Source organism: Carassius auratus, unplaced genomic scaffold (assembly GCF_003368295.1).
Source record: "Carassius auratus strain Wakin unplaced genomic scaffold, ASM336829v1 scaf_tig00051282, whole genome shotgun sequence".
Lineage (NCBI taxonomy): Eukaryota > Metazoa > Chordata > Actinopteri > Cypriniformes > Cyprinidae > Carassius > Carassius auratus.
In genome coordinates, this window is record NW_020527188.1 from 1 (window position 1) to 10,738 (window position 10,738).

Genomic DNA, 10,738 nt, shown 5'->3' on the forward strand with positions numbered 1-10,738 from the left:
AATGTACAGTGAACACACGTGTGGGTCGTGTCTCTCACCGCTCGTGGATGAGCTTGAGCTGCAGTGTCTGCTGCTCCTGAACGCTGGCCAGCAGCTTCTTGAGGAGCTCACACTGCTGTGTCACATGGCGTCCTTCATATCCTGTTCCTCTGTGCTGTGACAGTTTATCATCTCTGACCACTCTTTAGTGTGCTGCGCCACCATGTCCTTCACCTGACAGGAAGAAACACCAGCACAATAGACACGTTTGCTGACAAACTGTTGTGAATAAAAAACCATTCAAACACAGACAGCTAAAGTTCCATCAGTAAATCAGCAGTCAATCATGACTTCGAGTGTCTTCAGAAAGATCTAAAGCAAAGAATCTAGACTGATGCATAACTAGAAATATCTGAAACATTTGGATTTGATTAATTGCCAATCAAATATGAAAATCAAAAGTCATTTTTCCTGTTAGGCAGGAGTTCCAGTGACATTTTCAGGTAATGCACTTGAAAACTAACATGTGAATAAGACTTTAAAATTTAAACAGATAAACAGAATTTTCAAAAACAGATCATTTCATAATATTTATGAAAATGAGTGCATGTAAACAAACCAACTGAAGCTTATTTCTTATACTGATTACTGCACATGTGCTAAAGCCCGTCAGAACAGAGCATGTGTTTATGTCATTGTTGTGTGTTAAATGGCCAAATGCTCCACGGGCGAGGATGTTATAAGACACAAAGCATGATGGGATTTTCTTCCATACCTTTTCTTTATGGTCTGTGGTGAGCATCTCGACCTTTATGGCCGTCTCCTTCTTTAACTCGAGCAGTTATTTTCACTAAAACAGAAACAATAATATCAGGACTGAAAGACTGAGATGATGCAGCTCACGTTTCCCATCATGCTTCACTCACCCTCTCTCTTGATGGCCTTCTCCAGAAGCTTCTCCATCGTGAACTTCTCCTTGTCGTGCTGAGCCACCAGCTTGTCCACCTGCGTGCAGTGTGATTTCTGCATGGCGTTTGTGTTCCTGTGAGCAGAGGACACATTCATCAATTCATCAGCCATCAAGAATCCTTCCAGAATTAAAGAGTATTTCCAACGATGGTCTGACCGTGTCACTGACCTTAGCGTGTCGTTTCTTTAGTGTGTTCAGTTCCTTTTGCTGCTTCTTCATCTGTTTAATGAAGGTCTAGAGAAAAAAGATTTGTAAAAAAAAAAAGAAAGAAAAAAACTGTACAAACAGTACAAAGAGTGAAATGCAGAAATCCAAAAGAATCAGTGAATCCTGAACAAACTAACAATAATGAATCATACTTTATGTTTTGATTATTGACACAGTGACAAGAACCCAATGGTGCAGTGTTTCATCACCAGCACTGGTGAAAAATAATCCAATACTGTGTATATGAATGGGTTACCTTCATCTGCTTCAAATCTTCAATGTTCACGTGATTCAAAATGGCAGAATTATCTGGAAACAGAAGAAAAAACTACTTCATTGGTGCAAACTGTATCATAATACTTGCTGAATTATTCATAACCTTCATGAACTAATTTTAAAAATTCATAAGTTATATTGTGATTGTGTTGTGTGTGTGTGTGTCTCACCGCGTTTGCTCTCGCTGACGTTGTTCTGTGTGGCGTTCACCTCGGAGCTGCTCTGCGGCGTCACGTTAGTCTTCACATGATTCACTTTCCCTTTTTATCGCTCTTGCAGTTTTCATTGGGAACGTCTGCAATGTCACTCTGCACCGCCAAAACAAACACATGTCAGGACACACACACACACACACACACAGTCACAGTCTCACACACACACACACACACACACACACACAGTCTCTCACACACACACACACACACACACAGTCACAGTCTCAGTCTCACACACACACACACACACACACTCTCAAACACACTTCAGTAACTCAACACACACCGTATCGATCCCGAGAGCTCGCATCTGGTCGGCGCGTTTTCTGCGATGGTGAGGAACTTCTTTGGATCAGAAAGAGCGTCAACGATGGCTGTAACACAATCACACAATCACAATCTGAAGCAGATCATATTCTCAACTAATTACAAAACTTGTGGTGTGTGTGTGTGTGTGAGAGAGAGAGAGTGTGTGTGTGTGTGAGACTGTAAGTGTGTGTGTGTGTGTGTGTGTGTGTGAGAGAGAGAGTGTGTGTGTGTGTGTGTGTGTATCTGTGTGTGAGTGTGTGAGTGGTGTGCGTGTGTGTGTGTGTGTGTGTGAGTGTGTGTGAGTGTGTGTGTGAGACTGTAAGTGTGTGTGTGTCTGTGTGTGTGTGTGTCTGTGTGATTGTGTGAGTGTGTGTGTGTGTGTGTGTGTGTGTATGAGAGAGAGAGTGTGTGTGTGTGTGTGTGAGTGTGCGAGTGTGTCTGTCTGTGTGTGTGTGTGTGTGTGTGTGTGTGTGTGTGTGTGTTGTGTGTGAGTGTGTGTGAGACTGTAAGAGTGTGTGTGTGTGTGTGTGTGAGAGAGAGACTGTAAGTGTGTGTGTGTCTGTGTTTGTGTGATTGTGTGAGTGTGTGTGTGTGTGTGTGTGTGTGTGTGAGAGATTGTGTGTGTGTGTGTGTGTGAGACTGTAAGTGTGTGTGAGAGTGTGTGTGAGACTGTAAGTGTGTGTTGTCTGTGTTTGTGTGTCTGTGTGATTGTGTGAGTGTGTGTGTGTCTGTGTGTGTCTGTGTGAGTGTGTGTGTGTGTGTGTGAGTGTGTGTGAGACTGTAAGAGTGTGTGTGTGTGTGTGTGTTGTGTCTGTGTGTGTGTGTGTGTGTGTGTGTGTGAGTGTGTGTGAGACTGTAAGAGTGTGTGTGTGTGTGTGTGTGTGTCTGTGTGTGTGTGTGTGTGTGTGTGTGAGTGTGTGTGAGACTGTAAGAGTGTGTGTGTGTGTGTGTGAGAGACTGTAAGAGTGTGTGTGTGTGTGTGTGTGTGAGTGTGTGTGAGACTGTAAGAGTGTGTGTGTGTGTGTGTGTGAGACTGTAAGTGTGTGTGTGTGCTCACCGCCGAAGCCGTCTGGCACGTATGTCTTCAGGACGATGTTGCAGAAGACGGTGGGCAGTGACAGAGGCTTGTTCCCCTCGTTTGCGCAGCGAGATGTGTCTGTAACCGGCCTGCAGTCCGTCCAGCGGCAGGATCCTCTGACCGATCAGCTTGTTGTTGTCGTCGTACACAGCGATGCGCAGCACGGCCAGATCCGGCAGGATCACCTGACCACAGACCAGAGGTCACATGATCAACGGTCAGTCTGACCTCAGCTCCAGGATTGAAGCAGAGCAAACACAGAGGCATGATGGGATACGACACACGCAGCTCACAACATTAAACCCTCCACCATTGTACAGGACCTTAGTGAAACCCCCACCGGACAACATTTGAGGACCACCAGCACCAGTGGCATTAAGCTCCTGACAGTAGAGCACTGAGAGAGAGTCTATCTGACGTCTGTATTAACACACACACACACGAGTGTTCATCTGCAGTACGTCTCTAAGACGCTTCCTGTCAGACATTTATAAGAATAGATGTAAAACTGCTTCTGAGACCTTCATCAGATGATTCCCAGATCTTTAGCCGACATCTTACAGATGCACTTGTGCTGTCTGCGTAGTAGAGATGCACATAAAATTAACTTTGATTACGGTCTAAATAAAATTAATAAATACATAAACATATGTATTAGGATGTGAAAATGGCTAATAAGCCTATAAGTACTTCTCCTCATTAAAAATGAGGCCAACCAGCAGAGTTTGTGAAATTATGTGAAAATGTTTTCAGAATGGATATTGTTATTAAACTAGTAATTTATTTCATTATATGTTATCTTCATTCAGAATGTTGAGTGTTTTTACATCACTATGTTGGGGACAAGAATCTCCCTTTTGTAGACATTTAAAACTGAAGCAAGACAGCTTTCTGTTAGTGAGAGGGAGTTTAATAGAAGTTATTATTACTTTAACCTGAGTGCCACGCTTGCAGAACATTGTGTCACGCACAACACACACACACACACACACACACACACAACAACACATGAGTGTGTGTATGTGAGAGAGAGAGAGAGAGAGAGTCTGTGAAAGAGTGTGTGTGTGTGGTGTGTGTGTGTGTGTGTGTGTGTGTGTGTGTGGTAGCACTGCGGCACTGCTGATTTATGGTCTGTGTCTGTGGTGTTAGTGTCACAGTCGAGAGACAATACATCCTGCTGCATCAGCACAAAGGCCTGTGTGTGTGTGTGTGTGTGTGTCGCTGTGTCTCCTCACAGCGGCTGTAATTGTGTAGTGCCACCCATCATTGTACACCAATGGGAGAATGAACATGATGAGGAGTAAATCACACACACACACACACACCACACACACACACACACGGCGCACGCGCACACGCACACGCACACACACACACACACGCGCACACGCGCACACACACACACACACCACACACACACACACACACACACACACTCACACACACTCACACACACTCACACACACACACACACACACACACACACGCACGCACACACACACACACACACACACACACACACACACTCACACACACTCACACACACTCACACACACACACACACACACACACACACACACACACACACACACACACACACACTCACACACACACACACACACACACACACTCACATACACACACACACACTGAGATCAATCATCTTAAAACTATCAGTTCATATTGAACTGATTTCTGTGCAGCTTCATGAACTTTGATTCATATTTACATATTTGTTAATTGAAAGAATCATTAACGAAAAGAACTGGGATTTAAACAAAATGAAATAAAAGTAAGAATGAAACTGATACTGAAAATAAAAAACAAGAGGCAATGCTAAGCAGAATCTGGTGAGTGAAGGTGAAGATGTCTGACCTTCCTGAAGACGAAGGGCTCCTCGTTGTAGTACGGGTTCAGGCCGTTGTTCATCACCATCCGTGTGCGGAACTCTTTCCGGATGGTGTCCGTGGGAAGACCGTACATGTCCACCTCCACATACGTGCCGATCTTCTTATCCGATAAGAACTGACCCGAGAACACCTGAGGAAGCACACGGACACGAAGCGTCAGTCAGAGCGGCTGTGAGACTGATCCAGGAACAGATGAGAGTCTGAGAAACACCCTACACTGAGACAGTGATGAAGAGTCACACACTTCTGATCCTCTCAGACTCTTACTACTCTTCCTTCAGTTCAAGTCTAATCCCAGAGATCTTGAGAGATCAGATGATGGTCAGTTCTGTTGTGAGTGAGTGTACAGCGTTAACAGCCCGTTATCATCAACACTATCGGTTTATTACTGTCCAAATGTGATTAGTCAAGTCACCTCTATTTATCTAGCACTTTTAACCACATATAGATTGTGTCAAAGCAGATTTACAGTATAAAATATGAAAATAATGTGTCAATAATGCAGAAGGAGAATAGTAAACACTATTAAACCAGTAAACACTGAATTCAGTGATTATCGTTCAGCTCAGCTCATCTGTGAAATCAAGTCGATGATATCTCTGAATTACTAATTATTTGAGTTATTATTTTGGAAATATTGTATGGCTTTAATTTCCATTAGTAATGTCATGTGTACATGTAATGTAACTATACTGTGATGTTGTTCCTTAATGTAGTTATAGATTACTTCTATCGTGATAAATATTTTGGTAATAAATGACTTATATTGTGGTAAAGATTTGATTGTCATATCACCGAGCTGTTAGAGAACACAGAACACGACTGAGGATCGGAGCGGAAAACTCCATTTGGGTGAAAACAGGAGAAATAAAAGACATCGGTATGTAAATGAGCTCTGACTGAGGAACATGAGTGTTAACTGCAGCCTCAGTGTTAGCTCTGAGGAAAACTGAGGGACCAGATGAAGTTCTGCTGCATGATAGATATGATGTGTGTGTGTGTGTGTGTGTGTATATGTGCATGCATGTGTGTGTGTATGTGCATGCATGTGTGTGTGTGTGTGTGTGTGTGTATGTGCATGCATGTGTGTGTGTGTGTGTGTGTGTGTGTGTATGTGCATGCATGTGTGTGTTTGTGTGTGTGTGTGTGTGTGTGTGTGTGCATGCATGAGTGTGTGTGTGTATATGTGCATGCATGTGTGTGTGTGTGTGTGTGGTGTGTGTGTGTGTGTGTGTATGTGCATGCATGAGTGTGTGTGTGTATATGTGCATGCATGTGCGTGTGTGCGTGTGTGTGTGTGTGTATATGTGGATGCATGTGTGTGTTTGTGTGTGTGTGTGTGTATATGTGCATGCATATGTGTGTGTGTGTGTGTGTGTGCATGCATGAGTGTGTGTGTGTATATGTGCATGCATGAGTGTGTGTGTGTGTGTGTGTATATGTGCATGCATGAGTGTGTGTGTGTGCTTATGTGCATGCATGAGTGTGTGTGTGTGTGTGTATATGTGAATGCATGAGTGTGTGTATATGTGCATGCATGAGTGTGTGTGTGTGTATGTGTATCACCTGTACGCTGCAGGTTGCTGCTATCACTCCATCTACTGGCGTCTCAGAGAAGGGGTCGAACATCCTGTCAGCGCGGCGCATGAAGTCTGGTTTGAGGAGGTACCTGCAGGAGAGAGACGCAGGAATCACTGCAGCGTCTTCAGAGAAACGCTCATAACCATCCCTCCACTCAGACACGCTTCCTGACTCTGCGCCTCCAGGCCAGATATTAATTATTTTTCTGATTAATTGTTCAAGAGAAGATTAATGACCCAAGATCTTTCCATTATACAATCCCACATCTCCTTGCACACACACACACACACACACCACACTCTCTTAAACACACACACACACTCTCTCTCTCTCTCAAACACACACACTCTCTCTCTCTCTCTCTCTCTCTCTCTCTCACACACACATACACACACACTGAGGGGCTGCTGGGTAATAACAGGACATTAAGGGCTGTGATATTAGCGCTGGTGGGCTGTAATCCCAGACGAGTGTTTGGCCTCGGGTTGGACTCGTACTTGAGGATCTGTGTGTGAGGGCTGATGTTTAGCGAGAGTCGTTCGCTCTAATGTTAGCGAGCGGACGCACCGCCGCCGGCTGCAGCTAATGCGACGTGACGCTGTAACTGATGAGCTGCAGCAGGAAACGACCCGCGCCGGATCGCAGCAAACACTCACCCGCATGCACCGTTGTACTCGAACTTCCCCTGATTCAGCTGCATTCCCAGATCTGAAACACACAGACAACCTGCTTCACACAAGAGCTGAACACACAGTCACTCTCACACAGACCCAAGAGAACGGGAAGGAATACACACACACACACACTCACAGACCCAAGAGAACGGGAAGGAATACACACACACACACACAGACCCAAGAGAACGGGAAGGAATACACGCACACACACACACACACACACACACAGACCCAAGAGAACGGGAAGGAATACACACACACACACACACACACACACAGACCCAAGAGAACGGGAAGGAATACACACACACACACACACACACACACAGACCCAAGAGAACGGGAAGGAATACACACACACACACACACACACACAGACCCAAGAGAACAGGAAGGAATACACACACACACACACACACACACAACATAGGCAAATACATATACAGTATTTCCCACAAATTAAGAATTTATTCCTTTGACTAATTAATTCTCACAGAGTCCAACTAATGACGGGGGGGGGGGGGGGGGGGGGGGTAATTATACTTAAAATGTTTTTTCTTTTTAAAGTGGTTGCAATCAATTTATTTTAGCTACATTTAAATAAACAAATTAAGTTGACTAACTTTTTTTTTTAATTAAATTTAGCTAAAATAATTAGTTTGCAACACTTACCTTAAAAAAAAAATTTATCTTATTTTTTTTCAGTGTAAATTGAGAATTTATTATGACTGTTTAATTCATTCCCAGTCCCTCCAGAAAGACGTGATTATGCGATCGCCTGATTTAATGCATAATCAGCCAAAGGCCGCATTTTTATGTGGGGTCGCATTTTTTTTCAAATGCGCCGCTCTTTTGCCGCATAAATTTCTGATTTCAGGAAGCAAAATATGCGGGGCTAGCATGATTTCATAATCCCTGTATTTTCGTTGCCAAAAAACTCACATATATATTAGCAGAAATAAGTTGCGTTTACTTCACACGTGTAAAGCGCCATTTTCCCCCTATTGCCATGGGAACCTTATGAAGTGACGTAATTACGTGACGTGAACATCATCTGCAAACCCCACGGTGAAACCAGGCTGAAACTTGAAGCGCGCAAATCATTCTTATTTGCCAACAAATATAAGCGCAAAAAAACTTGTGAAGCAGTTTCCCGATTTGTTTACATGACAGTGGAGCCAAATTATGCGAGAACTTGCGAAAACTGCGGTTTGATGAAATAGAGAAAAAAGGTGATTCCCCCAGCACCCCCTTCTCACTAGGCTACTAACACTGTTGTAGTTTCATTCAGAAGTTGATGCAACTTCACAGTTGTAAGATTGCACTTTTTAGTTACAGAACAGTACCAAAAACTTACAGTTGTAATTAGTAGTATATAAAATAATTTACGTTGCAGTAAGAGATTGCAACTTAAATATTCTGTGATTTAGTATGCTCGCTTATAATAGGAAGTAATAAGAAATTACTCTTTACAATAAGGTAGTAGCCTAGTGAGAAAAAGGTGTTGGGGGAATCACCTTTTTTTCTCTTTTTCATCAAACCGCAGTTTTTGGATTTTGCCCGCAACAATCACAAAAAAAATCCGCGTTTTTCTGGAGGGACTCAACATTTCCTTCTTAAACTGTGGCCTTGAATTAAAAAATTTCTCATTTTAATAAAATTTGCAAAATAGCATAAATTTGATAAATTAGGACAATGTGGGCAAAACTGACTAAAATAAGTAAATTTATAAGTCATGGGAACAAATTTAATTTGTAACCAGAATTAAATTAAATAGCGGGAATGAATAAATAATAATAATAAAAAATTCTTAATTCAGGGTCACAATAAATATATTTTTGTCCACATGTCATTTGTGGGGCTCCTAGATTCTGATCCAAGATTTGACATTTTTATTTGTGTCCTGTATTTTATTTATTGAATTATTAGCAGGTTTGATTTCAGTCCATATTCTGTCTATTATAGTGCTTTCTAAACACATCTTTCAGCTGGTCTGGAGCTGTATTAAAGACATGTTTAAAAAGTGAGTCCTCTTTGATCTGAGCTCCGTCTGTCGCAGTGAACATACAAGAACAAGCGGCATTACTTCTGACAAACACAGCTAATGTTACACAAACACTGAGCAGAGATCACCATGAACTTCCACACGGTCTCTGAACTGAAATAATGACTCTACTGTCTTCTGCAGAGCTGCACAACAGCAGAAAGTGGTTTCATAACTGATGAATTTAGCAACATTTAACACAGCTTCACTCGTGACTAACTGATGAAGTCGAGTGTGTGCTGGTGTCAGATCTTCACCAGAAAACCAGAAGATCCCGAGGCTCCTGAACCACAGACAAGACAAAACACCTCAAGGCTGTCGGTAACAGATCTTAGTATTATCAGCAACTACAAAAGAGAAAGTTTTAAGTCAGCTATTCTATCTTTTTGCTGGAGTTCATTTGGCCATTAATTGTAATAATGCGGTGAGGTGTTTGTGTTGCACACAGAGATGTGATCTGATCATCATCAGTCTGTCTGGAGTCACATGAAGAAACACAACAGAGACAGACTCGATCCAGAAGAACTGTGTCTCCAAAGACGCTTCAATGTCTGTTTAAAAGTTTTTTAGCATTTGTGTAAAATTGCTGTAAAATGAGGATGCTGTCCAAAATAGATTTTCATTATCAATCAACTTCTATTAACTAAATGAAATCATCATTTGATGTGAGCATCGTTTGTGGTTTAGAGCAGTTCTCGGTGCACCTTGAGCAGGAGTTTCTCAGGAGCTTCGCAGGAGTCTCTTGAAGCGTCTCGGAGACACAGTTCTTCTGGATCGAGTCTGTCTCTGTTGTGTTTTCTTCATGTGACTCCAGACAGACTCATGATGATCAGATCACATCTCTGTGTGCAATACAAACACCTCACCGCATTATTACAATTAATGGCCAAATTAACTCCAGCAAAAGATAGAATAACTGACGTGAAACTATTTTTAGCTGCTGATAATACTAGTGTTTCTGATCATTTTAGCCGGCACTGTATTTTCTGAGTTCAGTTACTTCAGTGCAGTCTGGTGTTATGTAGTGTCAGTACATGCGTGTGAATGCAGTGTGTGTACAGTAACGGCCCCGGTCGCTCTCGGACCCCGGGCCCCGGCCGTACCTGGAGTCTGGAAGTTCAGAGACACCCATCTGGCAGCCGGCGTTCCAGAAGATCTGAGGCATGTAATTGGCTGGGAGTCCACGCGGCCTCCTTTGGGGGTAGATGCGGCTCATCTGTCGCTTGTTGTAGCTGTGCGTCTGTGGCTGAGGAAACACGTGGCAGACCCCCGGCGGAGCTATATTTAACCCTAACAGCAGGGATCTCACGAAGAGCAAGCTCAAACTAACAGAGAAACATTCCAAGACATCTGCTCACATCTACATCAAACTACAGAAGCTACTAACTAACAGAAGCTACTAGTTATCAAACTGATCATGACACGATTATGCTTCAGTGGAGCTTCTGCTGTAAGAATACGCTTCAAAAGCACATTCAGGGCCCTATCTTGC

At 43.0% G+C, this 10,738-nt stretch overlaps 1 pseudogene; it reads right to left on the bottom strand.

Moving 5' to 3' along the window:
• Positions 1-30: 30 nt before the first annotated feature.
• LOC113089823 (1-phosphatidylinositol 4,5-bisphosphate phosphodiesterase beta-4-like) lies at positions 31-10,368 on the bottom strand (annotated as a pseudogene).
• Between the last annotated feature and the right edge of the window lie 370 nt (positions 10,369-10,738).